Raw genomic sequence first — 13,624 nt, forward strand, 5'->3', positions numbered from 1 at the left:
CACAAACATCGTGACTCGCCCTCGAGTCAGTCTGTCAGTGTGGAGACCTCTCAACTCTGCCCAGACCGCTGCAAGATCGGCAACACACTGAGCAGCTACTCACTGTACCTCTTGGATGCGTTGTTTAGAGACCATAGTACCTGAACTGCTTCCCTACATCTCCTCCTTCATTCCTCGCATCTGCGCAAGCTCGGCTTGATCGAGGACGTAATGACAAATGCCTCATTAATCGAAGGTTCTACGTGCACCTTTAAAACCGCTTCCTTGTGTCATGCCACGTCTACCTGCTCCTTGAGCACTTTTGCATGTTGCATCTATGCGAGCCTCTATGTAAGGGCCACTATTTGCGCAGTCCCTTTTATATCAACATATCTTTGTTGTAGCTGATGCGACTCTGCTTCTAAGTGCTATATGTTCAGGTCCTCCTATAGAGTGGTGAGGACCTCGAACGACTCTTCCAAAAGTTTGGTGCAATCCTTCACTGCACTGTTGATCTCCTATGTTCCCATTGTGATGGTGCTAGCGCACTGTTCCCTTACCTTTGGTGGAGTTGAAGGTTGTGCCTTCAACTACAGCTCAGCTATCTGAAGGTTTAGCTCCTATTGAACCTTAGCCATTTCTTCTTGCACCTCGCTCACCCCTGCTGCTAACCTTAGGATGTGTCCCTCTGTTAGGATGGCCAACTCAAGGACCATCTAGTAGGCCCCTTCAACCGCTTGCACTAGCTGCCTATTAAGTGTTATGACCTCGTCACACTATAGGCTTAGTTGTTCCATGTTAATTCGTTGTTCACTCAACACCTCTGATGCATGGCCCTCCCTAGCCCGCAGTTCTGCAGTTACTCCATCCTGCAGAACATAGACTGTCTCTCAAGGGAGCGCAACCATGTTGATCCCCACTCCTTTCAGTGCACTAACCATTGGCTTGTCGACCTCATTTTCTGTAGCCAGTGCCCCCTCCAGCAGCACTATAGTATTAATCATGTGGGCATGCAACATTTCCTCAGTTGCGGCTGTTCCTAATGTGAGGCTGGTTGACAGAGTACCAACCTAAGGAGTGCACACCTGCAACTCATGTATCTGTGCCTGGAGGGCCCCTAATGCCATCTGATTTTCCTCTACGAACTGTCGGAGGGCCTTTGCATTGACGTCACACACCGTCTCCCCTATGTCATGCAGATCCCCCTCAATGAGGGTGATCAGGTTGAAAGAAGTCTTGGAGGCTTTTGACTTCTTCTACAGCCCCACCTGCTCTCTCGAGCATTGGTGCTTCAACTGCGTAGGCACTATCTGTGGGTCCACTCCACCTTCCTCTATCTTGGGCTCTTCCTCGGGCGACGATGACTTATGGCCCTCGCGCTCCTTCTCTACTGCCTGTTGTTGTTCTGTGGCTACCTTCTACTATTCTACTGTTGACTTCTCGGTGTCCTCCGCCTCCTACGCCTTGGCCATTGCTACTTGGTTTCTTCTTTTCTCTGGCAACTGCACCATCCACAGTTTTACCTCCTCATGTTTCCTCTATGCAGCGTACTTTTCTAATTCCACCGTGGAGTTGACTGGAGTGTGCCACTCCGGCGGCCATGACTCAAGCACAGTGAATATGACATTCTTCGTGGCCAGGTAGGGGAGCTCGTTCCATTTCTTTGTGGGGTCCTTATATGCTCAGATATATATGTGATGGAAGTTCGCCTTAAACTCCATGATGCTCTACAAACTACTATAGGCAGTGGGTGATAACCGTGGCTTGCGGTTAATCCCCATTTTTATGTTCATCTCCATGAACAGCCATAATATTTTTTTTCTCTGATCCTCTGCACATCTTTGGTTGCCCACAGTGAAGCATACTTCACTGCCTCTCGAAGATCCTTCATAATCGTGGGGAACTGGTTGTCCTTGGGTAATTAGCAAGCCACCAACAATATGGACAGCAGAAGCCATGCATAGTGGAAAGTCTTCCTGTATTCCTATGCCTCGTAGAAATTATCAAGGAACTCCTTGGACAAGTACCCTAGCCAGTTAAACTGGACCACCTTCGCGCACTGTGCGGAAAGTGCTACCACCGACGCGGGCACCTCATTCGCGTGGCACTTCCACATAACCTTGCCATCCAGTATTTGTGTTGCAACTCTGACTACATTATTGTTGATACTGGAGATCGCGTACCCTCTCTTCTTGTTCTCCAGCTTGAATTTTTTCTTCATGGCCTCCGCGATGGCCAAATCATTGCTTTTACCCTTTGAAATATCCACTGGGTCCTCCCCCTTGCAAGGGAGTTGGGTAATTCTATGAATTAGGTGGTCCGTGATGGGGATGGGCTCCTCCAGTCACAAACATCCATCATGCACTAGTAAGAGTAGCTTCCTAATGACAAAGATAGTTACTAGGGTGTGATGGAAATGCGGCACCGAGAGCAGGTTTAACAACCCTGCTTTTTCTACTCCATGCAACCACTTCTGTGGCTCCAACTCTATGACTCCCACTATAGTGTTTTTCTTTAGCCTCATGAGCTGCGTGGTCGCCAAGTGTGGGAATTTCTTGCGGTCCTCGAGAAACCAATCTTCAAACTTGAGACTCGGCACCCATTCTAAATGCGCTCCTTCAAAAACAATATCATCAGGTAGCAGCGGAATTTGAAGATAGCTCTTGCTTTGATCTAGGTCTTAGGGCACCCTTGCTTTCCCTTTTCGCGGAGGAACATATGTAGGCAACCTAGTCAGAGGGTCCACACCCTGGGTTTCTTCCTCCATTTCTTCGTCCTCCTCCTCTTCCACTAGAATTTCTCAAGCTCTTCCTCCTCCTCATCAGTTTCCACATTAACCACTTTCCCCTTTTCTTCCATAGTCAATTTATTTCTCAGCAGGTTTGTAGGGGAAATGTGCACTAGTACCATGTGTTGCTTGTCTTTCCTCGGCCTCGGTGTGCGTGGGGATTTAGGGATTTCTACAACTATCCTAGTGCTTTCTGGGGCATCTCCTATCATCATGGCCTACACGGTCTCTTGAGCAATCATTTCTCCAATATCCATGGCTTCTTCTGGCATGGTCATACTGTTGTTCCACAATTCTCTCAATGGTTCAGGTAGGTGCTCAAATAATGCCTTCGAGTTCAAAGAGTAGAACAGATTAGAGTTACTAAATCTCAGGATGTGCAATAGCTCAATTCTCAAATGGCCAAGTGTTGTTTGTTGGGCAGCCCTTTGCAATTTATAGCATCTTTTGAATTTGAATTCGACTGTTCCCCACAAATCATGTCCATTAATGCTCCCTTGGCGGCGGATTTTCCCAAATCTAGCACATAAAGTTCACCTTAAATGCCTGTCACCCGCTCCATTTGGTCTCAATCCAAGCATCACATCGTGAATAGTGACTATAATGATCACTTTCCAGCCATCATGTGCAACAACGTAGCTACCCTTGCGTTGTCACAAACCCTGTGACACCTCACTACTGTTCACAGTCTTGACATCGCATAGCTTCTAGGTAGAGTAGTTTATAGTGTCGTGTCTCCTTTCAAATGCCTGGAGTGCTAAGACTATGCTTCCCGTGGCTAGTCACCTGGCCGGGCCACCTGTGTACGGCGTCAACCGACTGCCATTTACTTTCCCTGAAATGAGTTCACCATTGAACTTCACCAACTGCACCGTGCAACCATCTGTCATTTCATTAATACCATACAGTCCCATCCAATGCATTAAACCGATAAACTCTTGGTGGTAGTCCCCAGGTTTCTCAATGTAATCGCTCTCACTATGTTCTATTAGTACGGTATTTCTATCAAGAAAGTCCCTCTTTATTCCTTCCTCAAGCTTCTTGACTTCTCATTATACCATGACGCTTTCCTCCCTCAACCGAGCTCTTTCATTCATGAGTGCTTGGAGCCTAAGGTCACCTTGTTGAATCTCTTCATCAGGTCCCAAGCATTCTTCTTTGATTTCTTCCAACTGTGAGATCCCTTTTTTTGAGACTCCATGATCCGTCATATCCATGGGCACTGCTATGTGCGAACTAGGCATGATATACTCCATCGACATTACAGCGTTCGCTCCATAGGCCAACCTAGAAGGCATCCATCCCATCAGTTTCTTGCACGTTGTCCTATAATCCCATAAAACTATTGGTATGTTGAGGTCCCAATCACTTTGTTGTGCACTACATACCTTGTTCAGTGCTTCTCACACCTCTTTAAATGATTCCACATGGACAACCTTTTGCGTGATCGTTCTCTCCAAATTCTAGCATTCCAACTTGAGGAGCCATTTGCGCAATTGCACATGTTGCTAGACTTGAAGCCATAAGGATGTTTCTTACTCTCTCTAGTTTTTGAAAATTCAAAGTATATCAAATGGATGTAAAATCAGCCTTTCTTAATGGATATTTAGAAGAAGTTTATATTGAAAAACCAAAAGGATTCATTCTTGGAAATGATGCAAAATTCGCATGCAAGATCAAAAAGGCTCTCTATGGTCTAAAACAGGCTCCAAGGGCTTGGTATTACCACCTTGAAAAATATCTACAACAACAAGGTTTCATAAAAGGTTCTGCAAATAGTAATTTATACACAAAGATTGAAAATGATAAATTGCTAATTATTGTTGTTTATGTTGATGATATCATATTTTGTAGCAATGAAGAATCCATGAGTCCTAATTTTGCTTCAGTAATGCAGCAATAATTTGAAATGTCCTTGGTGAACTTACTTATTTTCTTGCTCTATAAGTACAGCAAACAAAATATTCTATCTTTCTTTCACAAATAAAATATCTCAAGAAGATCTTGGAGAAATATGGAATGGAAGATTCTAAAACAATATGTACTCCAATGGTAACAAGATGCAGTCTTAGTTCTAACAATGAATCACCAACAGTAAACCAACCAACTTACAGATCTATGCTTCAGAGTTTTCTTTGTCTAACAGGTACCCAACATGATATCATGCATGCAGTAGGAATTGTTGGAAGGTTCCAAGAAAATTCAAAGGAATCACATCTCCAAGCAGTCAAAAGAATTTTCAAATATCTTCAAGGAACTCAGGACTTTGGTCTATGGTATCCTAAAGATATAGATATTACTCTTCATGCTTATACAAATGTTGATTGGGCAGGAAATGTGGATGATTGAAAGAGTACTAGTGGAGGAGCATTCTATATGGGTTCACAGTTGGTGTCTTGGTTCAGCAAGAAACAAAGTTCGATTGCCTTATCTACAAGCGAAGTAGAATATGTGGTTGTTGCATCCTACTGCACTCAACTACTTTAGATGATGCAAACATTGCAACACATTCAGATCACATGTACTACACCCATTTCCATTATATGTGATAATACAAGTTCCCTCATTATTTTAAAAAATCCAGTCATGCACTCCGAGACCAAGCACATACCCATTAAGTACCATTTTCTATTGGAACAAGTACTTGAACAAAAGATTAAAATGGATTATGTTCCCTCCAAAGAACAGGTTGCTAATATATTCACTAAACCGCTTCCCAAAGAAACATCTGAATATCTTAGAAAAAAGGTCAAAGTAGTTGCTGCATCATCTTGCTATTAAATCCAATTTTCAGAGGAAGGTTATTATACGCAGGTTTCATGAAGTATAGTCGCATATACATGCGCGTTTATGTGGCTGAAGGAGCATATATGTTTTTTTGATAGAAAAACAACGGGTTAGACTCTGATATGTGTGCTCTGTCTGATATTGATGATTACAGTCTGGCGATATGCTTTGTTCATTGATTTTTGTTTGACTGACAAAGATGCCTTGATGAATGACTTGTTGAAAATGCACAAGTAGCACAGGTTCACGGGGAGCATTAGTGTTCACACACATTCTGCATTATTGGCATCATCGTTGCTAAGTTCATCTATGGCTTTAGATACTTATATCATTTGTTGCATAACTCATGTAAAGATCTAGGGTGTGATATGACTTTTTCTGTCATGGTGTATATTTCAATGAGTCCTATTGACATATGATGTAATTTGTATCCCCACATTGCATGGGATGGATGATGTAATAATTGTTGTATTTCAGTCATGTATAAATAATTGGTATATCCCCACTTGGTTGGGTGGATGAGTCAAATATGGTGTATCCCCACTTGGTTGGGTGATTGATGTATGTATTATTCATTGGTCATTGTTGAGTTATAGAGTCATGTTATTATTTTGAAACATATCTCTATAGACTTGACATGTACTCAGGGGGAGCATGGACAACATAATGTATATCAAACGGGGAGAATAACTTGGTCTGCCATTTTCCCTTAATGTCAAAGGGGAGAGTATTTTGGTGTTGCTTGTTATCTCTAAGAGTTTCTACAACTTGCAATACTCAACACCAGCATGGTTGCGATCAAGTCGAAAGGGGAAGATTGTTGGCATTATGATACAAGTGTTGTCCTTGATGGCAACTCACTCACAGGTCTGTTCAGTTTTGATGAAAGGCAACCCATAGTGTAACATATCCATTCAAATGTAACAGGGAATTGGTACAAAAGAACATGAAGATGGAACTAAAGTCTACTAATTAGAATGAAGAACTTGAAGGTAAAGGATGGTGAAAAGCAGTTCAACATGTATACATATGTCAACTTAGTCAAAAAAACGTATACATGTAGTTCCACAGAACAAAAAATGTGTATACATATACACGCACTGCCACAAGAGGAAAACCGCGTACAACTTGGAAAATCAAGGAATTTCAAAAGTAGAGAATACCAAGGGTCAATACCATGGTATTAGCCCATAATATTGACCGAAGTAACAACTATTTGATCCTGCCCAAGAATACCATGGGTCCTAAGTGGTTTTGGTCCAAGGTATTGAGAAAGCCCAAAAACTATATAAGGAGGAGAAGATCATCAGACCAGGTGGGGAAGTGAAAAGGGTTTCTAAGGAATACTTCTATCTGAAGTATATTTTATGTTTCAAGGGCTATGTTGGTGATTTGATCTCAAATATTGTGCGCACCTTGAATTCAATGTTGGATCAAGATCATGAATCCTGAAATGACTTATCATTGAATGATATGATATTGGTTGGGACAAATTTAATTGTTTACACCTATTTTATCCTTTAAATGTTATGATTTAAGCTTGTGTGAAGTCTAGAATAGAAATGAAGTTATGAGTTAATATTTGTAGATCTATATGCTGGTTCGTCTTGGTAAAAGTGCATGTACAGGTAGGTTCTACTCTTCCAAGTACCGTATATAGAGGAAAAGCCTATTCTTCAAGTCTGACTGATATTTCTAATCAGTTCTATTGTTTTACTGTTGTCTGTCAATGAAGTCTTCTTATGATCTGGATCTTGGGGGGAGGTCCCCAAGATCTAAAATATTGAAATGGATCTTGTGGGGGAGTCCCCCAATATATAAAGAATTGCAATGCTAAAAAGAAAATGACAAAACACACAGTAAATGAAACCAAAAAGTAACTTTTTATTAAAATCGATAATAACTATAAAGGCTACGTTATGGCGAACAATCTGTCCTTTTACAAAATGTGACTTGTTACTTATAGTCTTTTTAGTTACAATACCACGGGTCAATTCCATGGGTGAATGAATACCATGGGTGGATGTCACAATCCCACGGGTCAATTCCATGGGTGAATGAATATCATGGGTGGATGTCACAATACCATGGGTGAATGAATAACATGGGTGGATGAATACAATGGGTTGATGCCATTTTCTATTTGGATCATTCCACCCTCCTTAAGAAGCAATGGTCCCCATTACATGAACTTCCCTCCTGTGAAGCCTTTGTTGAATATGAAGAGCCACTGAAGAGAAGCGTTTTATGTGGTTTACCCATAGCCATGATGAACAAAGATCCGAGGATAGAGATACCCTGTAATGCTTGTGACCAACTCCGATACTAACAGTGTCCAGCGTAGCAAATGGACTTCGATGAAGTGTGAGTTTGTGGATGACCCATAACCATGATGAATGAAGATCTGAGGGTATAGATACTTTGTAATGCTTGTGACCAAATTTGATACTGACAGTGTGCAGCCTAACAAATGGACTTTGATGAAGTGTGGGTTTGTGGATGACCCATTACCATGACAAACAAAGATTCGAGGATACAGATACCCTATAATGCTTATGACCAACTGTGATGCTAACAATGTGTGACCTAGTAAATGGTATTTGATGACAATGACTTTGTACAGTTGACCCATAACCATGATGTTGGTTGTTGATGAAGTAGCAGGAACTGAGAAGAAACAATGTTTCAACTCTGTGAATGCCTTCTATTGAGACTCAGACCAAAGGAATTTTTCTTTCACTCCTCCCTTGGTGACTTGACTCAAGGGCCAAGTGATATGAGAAAATCCCAACACGAACCTGTGGTAGAAGTTGGAAAGACCCAGAAAGGTGCAGAGCTCTGTTAGAGTGGTTGGAGATGGCCAATCCAAAATGACTTGGATCTTGGCTGGATCCACATGCACCCCATGTTCATCAATAATGTATCCCAGATATTGAACTTGGATCATGCCAAAAGTGCATTTTGGAGGTGCTCTTCCTAACTCTGGCTGAAGATCAGGATGTCATCCAAGTATACCACTACAAATGAGTTAGTGAATGGCCGCAAGATGTTATCCATTAGCGTCATGAAGGTTTCAGGAGCATTCTTCAACCCGAGAGGCATAACCAACCATTCAAAAAGGCCCTCCTTGGCTTTGATGGCAGTCTTCCACACATTGGAGGGTTTGATTGGTAGCTGGTGATATCCTGACTTCAAATCGATCGTGCTGAAATACTTTTCCCCCTTCATTTGGTCCAGAAGTTCATCAATCTGTGGGATCAGGTACCTATTTCGAACAATGATCTTGTTCAACTCCTGATAGTCAATACAGAGTCTCCAAGTCCCATCCTTGTTTTGTACCAACACGATTGAGCTCCCACAGGGTGATGAACTTGGTTAGATGTGACCTTTCTATAGCACCTCCTGAATCCGCCTCTTGATTTCATCGTTCTCTAGAACGGAGCACCAATAGATTGGCCCATTGGGCAGCGATGCACTTGGGGTCAGATCGATGGAGTGCTTGACCTAACATTGCAGAGGAACCCCTGTGGGGGAGGTGAAGATGTCCTCGTACTCCTCCATGACCTTGTCCATCTGTAGTTGTCATGCGGAGGGGCCATGTCTATAGGTTGTGGCCACTGTCTTCTTCTTTCCTTGAGGGCATATCATCAAGAAAACAAATTTCCCGGTTTTGAAAATGAGGTTACTGCATTGTTTTGTAGTAACCAAAGATATGGCGGTAGGCGGTGCTACCTCCAGTATCCTATACAAATTATTTCCCAAAATAACAATAACAACATGAGGCCTTGATTCATATACAACATGTCACTTCCACAAGTATGGTTGGCCTAATAATACATCACAAAAATCAAGGGGAGCAATGACACACAATATGGAAGGTGACACTACTAGCTCATGCGAAGATCTCATCCTTGGTGAAGCCACTTATGGTGTACGGTTGTGGATGTGCTATGGTCGGTAAGCCCAGCCACTTCATGGATTTTGCCGAAACGAGGTTCTTTTAACTCACATTGTTGCCAATGAATTGTATCAGGGAGCCCTTTTACAAAATGCGACTTGTTACTTATAGTCTTTTTCAGTTACAATACAATGGGTCAATTCCATGGGTGAATGAATACCATGGGTGGATGTCACAGTACCATGGTAAAATACCATGGGTGAATGAATACCATGGGTGGATGTCACTTACAACATGATGGGTAAATTCCATGGGTGGATGAATTCCATGGGTTGATGCCATTTTCTATTTTGATCATCTTAGATCTGAATGTAAAAGTAAACCCATAAGGAGTTTGATATCTAATTGATTGATTGTATAAGTGAGAAGGGTGATCTCTGCTACTACCTATGTAAACATCTGTAAATTGACAATAGATGTTCAGTATATTAAATGTTGTTATAGACTTGATTCAAAAGTTTTATGTTTCAATAGTTTTGAAGGTATACACAGGTTTGATTAAAGGAAGTGGCATATACATGCAAGTTTGGTTCTGTAAAGTAGTGTATACATTATAATGCATGATTTTTGAGGTTACAGCTGGTTCTGAATGATATTGCAGGTTTCTGGGTCCAGTATAGTATTCTGGTGACAATGATTTGACTGTTCAGATTAATTAATTAATTATTGGTTGATGCAGTTTGAAAGTTCTAATGGGTCCAGTATGAAAAATTGATGTAATGAGGCCCTCATGTGTATTGTTGTGTACCAGGAGTATCAAGTCTGAAAATTTATGAAACATGGTCCCTGGAGGAAGAGAGAAGGTCGTAGCCTTTTGTAGGTTGGCACCTACATTCTAGTAAACACATTGGCTAGTACAAGAGCTAGGGGTTTGTAGCGCCCTTCCAGTAGAAGCTGGAAAATGAGAGAAGGTTTTAGCCTTCTCCAGGTGGGTGCCTATGTAGTGGCATGAATATGCAAGAGTACAAGATTGTAAACAAATTTTCTTATTATTAAAAGAAGACAGAGATGACAACAACATGTGGTTTTCACCCACATTGGGTTTCCGCCTTAAATCTTGGTGTTCATGTTTGTTTCTTATGTGTGATGGTTTATTATGTTTTTACTGCACTGTTTAATAAGTTACTGATGCATTGGTTAAAGATCAACACATGATAAATTAATTAAATCATAAGTTCTATGGGTATACGCTAGTTTCACTAATCACAGTAGCGTGTACACGCTACTTCACTTCACAAAAGTAGCGTATATAAATTTGTTTGGGAAATAAAAAATTATTGATCTGATAACATTGATTCAACCCCCCTCTCAGTATTATTTCCAACATGTTTAATCTTCATTATAACACAATTTTTCTTCTCCTCACTTCTATTTCTGCCTCTAAGAAACATCCTCTATATATTCATGTCGATTTCTTGCACCTACACAAAGTTCATCAACTTTAAAATAATGAGGCTCTTTAGCCTCCTCTCCTGTCAACAACAACTACTACTACTTTAGACTCCTTACATAGTTCATGAGATTACAGATAAGTCACCTCTCATAACCATCTTCACCAAGGAATTGTCCTTCTTTCAATCTATGGAGGCAAACATCTTATATCATCTCTTTCTTCGACTATGGACCTTCCATCAATCCCTTCTTCTTATCTTCAAGGAATGGTCCTTCTTTTGGTTCGTGTTAATAAACTAATCCTTCATTAGGCTTAGCTTCTTTGAGCTCTTCTCCTTCCAATGAGGCTTTTATTAGACCCCATCCTCCTTTTCCCTAGCTGTCTTTCTTTTGAGGATTTATTTTTAAAATCCTTTTGTTTGACAGGTATTATGGCTTTTTCCTCAACACCCACACCTAACTTTGTCTTCTTCCCTCTCTTGTAGGAGTTGTAGTAGGATGCTAACACTTTTCTTTAGTTCCACCATCTCTCCCTCAAACTCTTCTTTTCTCATTCTCTCCTTTATGTCATTTGCTTTGGCATCTTTCTCTCCTCTACTATGGGTCGCACTTGAACCTTTATCATGACTAGAAATGGTCATTTTTTTCTCGTTTTCCATGAGTTTCTCCATGCTCATTGTGAGCTGCAACCAAGCCTTGTAACAAAACCTCACCTCACTTGTTACCTAAACACCTCAACTCACCCTAACTATTGGTGTTTCTCTAGTTCCATCCACTAGAACCTTTTGAGACCCCTCTTCTCTCTTGAAGGTTACCTTTTTCTCTTCTCCTCGCTATTGTGACTTCCTTTGTTCCCTCCTCTTTCCAACGCGAACTCAAATTTTTCATATGTAGCCTTGCTCTGCTACAAGGTCCCCTGCTACATTTCTCTACCTCTATCTAAGCAATCTTCACATTCACATCATGGTGGGTTGCATGGGCTAGTACCTACAATTTTTGAGTTCCCTTACTTACTAAATCAAAACTTAAAGACCAAATTTTCCTAACCCGTTCTCCAATTTAGAGATTTCAATATCCTAGTCTCCTTAGTTTTTTATTTTTATTGGTGCTCTCTATTTGCTTCCCGTCTTTGCTTTGGTCTGACTTCACGAGTAGTACTCCCTTGTTACTTATGCCCACTCTTTCCTCCTCAATAAATATTCTTGAATCTCCTTCATCTCTACTCTAGGTTTTGGTTCACCACATGTTTTTCTTCACCTTCTCCACTAAACTCCTTCCTTAAATAATTCTTAAATAAGGGAAGTAAATATCCCGCTCTGATACTCTTCCTTAAATTCAAACAAATCTTTCTCAAACTTTGTTCTCCAGTGAGCACACAGGATCTGATGCCACTATGACACAACGAAAGGTGTTGCAGTGGGTTTATTTCATTTAATATCCAATTCATAAAAAAGCAAACCCCAAATCCCAGTCGAAATCACCACTCTTTATCAAGTAAAAACCTCTTGATATATTTATGCCTATTTTATTTATCCAAGGTACACATTTAGAATCTTTTCCCCACGACTGACTAATTGGGGGTCGAGGATCTTTGAAACACCCATGCTAGACTATGCCAAGGCTCGATTATGCTAACTGAGGTCAGGCTCAATTATCACAACTTTGAATTTGTTTAGTTCGTCCCATAGTTGGTCGGGGGTCGATGTATTTTTTTTATCCACAAATGATTGCAGAGCTCAAATTCCGGACTACTACAGGGTCGACTGACAGCAGCTCCAACTATGGACGACTGAGTGCATTCAAATCTTAGACATCCAAGTTCTTCTCTGATGAAGCAATTGTCTAGTGCAACCTTTAGCTAATTCCAACAATTTCACCATTAGCCAAGAGGGGTATTACATTTATTCGACGTGTCATATAGGAGCTAGACACACCTTCCTACAGTCAGTGACTTAAACTCTTTCAATGTAGCTTCCAAACCTCCAAGTGAATTTGTTCGCTTAGAACTGGGTGCATTTGTTGAAGACTTGTATTTGATTTCTTTGTCAATATTATGAACCTCTTGCTCAATAATTTATTGATTGGTTATGATTCTAAGACCAAGGTTCATTCCTGAACTCTTAATCTATGTAGCATGCCATCGAAATACATTCCTCGGAACCATTAGATTACAGTGGAAAATTGATTGGCATCAATGCCATTATTTAATGTGGACCTCTAGACCTGGAATTTCCCATCTAATCAATTATTCAAATGGTGTTGAGGCTTCAGTTAAAGGGACATGCCACCATACTTTGACCTTCAAATACACTTCTCCATTCTGACAGCAAGCTTTTAAACTTCTTCACAAGACTCTAGATCTCCTGTGTCTACCTTAATACATAATATCACAGAAGATGAGTACTGAGGCATTTATGCAAAATATTAAATTTATTAATCTGCAAATAAAAACGTGAGGTCACTCAATTATTTTGAATTCATATAAATTTAATCTGCAAATAAAAATGCGAGGTCACTCAATTATTTTGAATTCATATAAATTTAATCTGCAAATAAAAACACGAGCTCACTCAATTATTTTGAATTCGTATTTACAACATTTACATACCCTGCATACTTTGCATGAATACTCATGTTCTTCCACGAGGTCACTCTAACTCTTTCCCAAAGCTGGTCCAAGCTATACGCATATAAAGCTAAAGAATGTCTAGAATATCTGA

The sequence above is a fragment of the Pinus tabuliformis genome, chromosome J (assembly GCF_031772625.1).
Source record: "Pinus tabuliformis cultivar Carrire ecotype Pingquan chromosome J, CPIR1, whole genome shotgun sequence".
NCBI lineage: Eukaryota > Viridiplantae > Streptophyta > Pinopsida > Pinales > Pinaceae > Pinus > Pinus tabuliformis.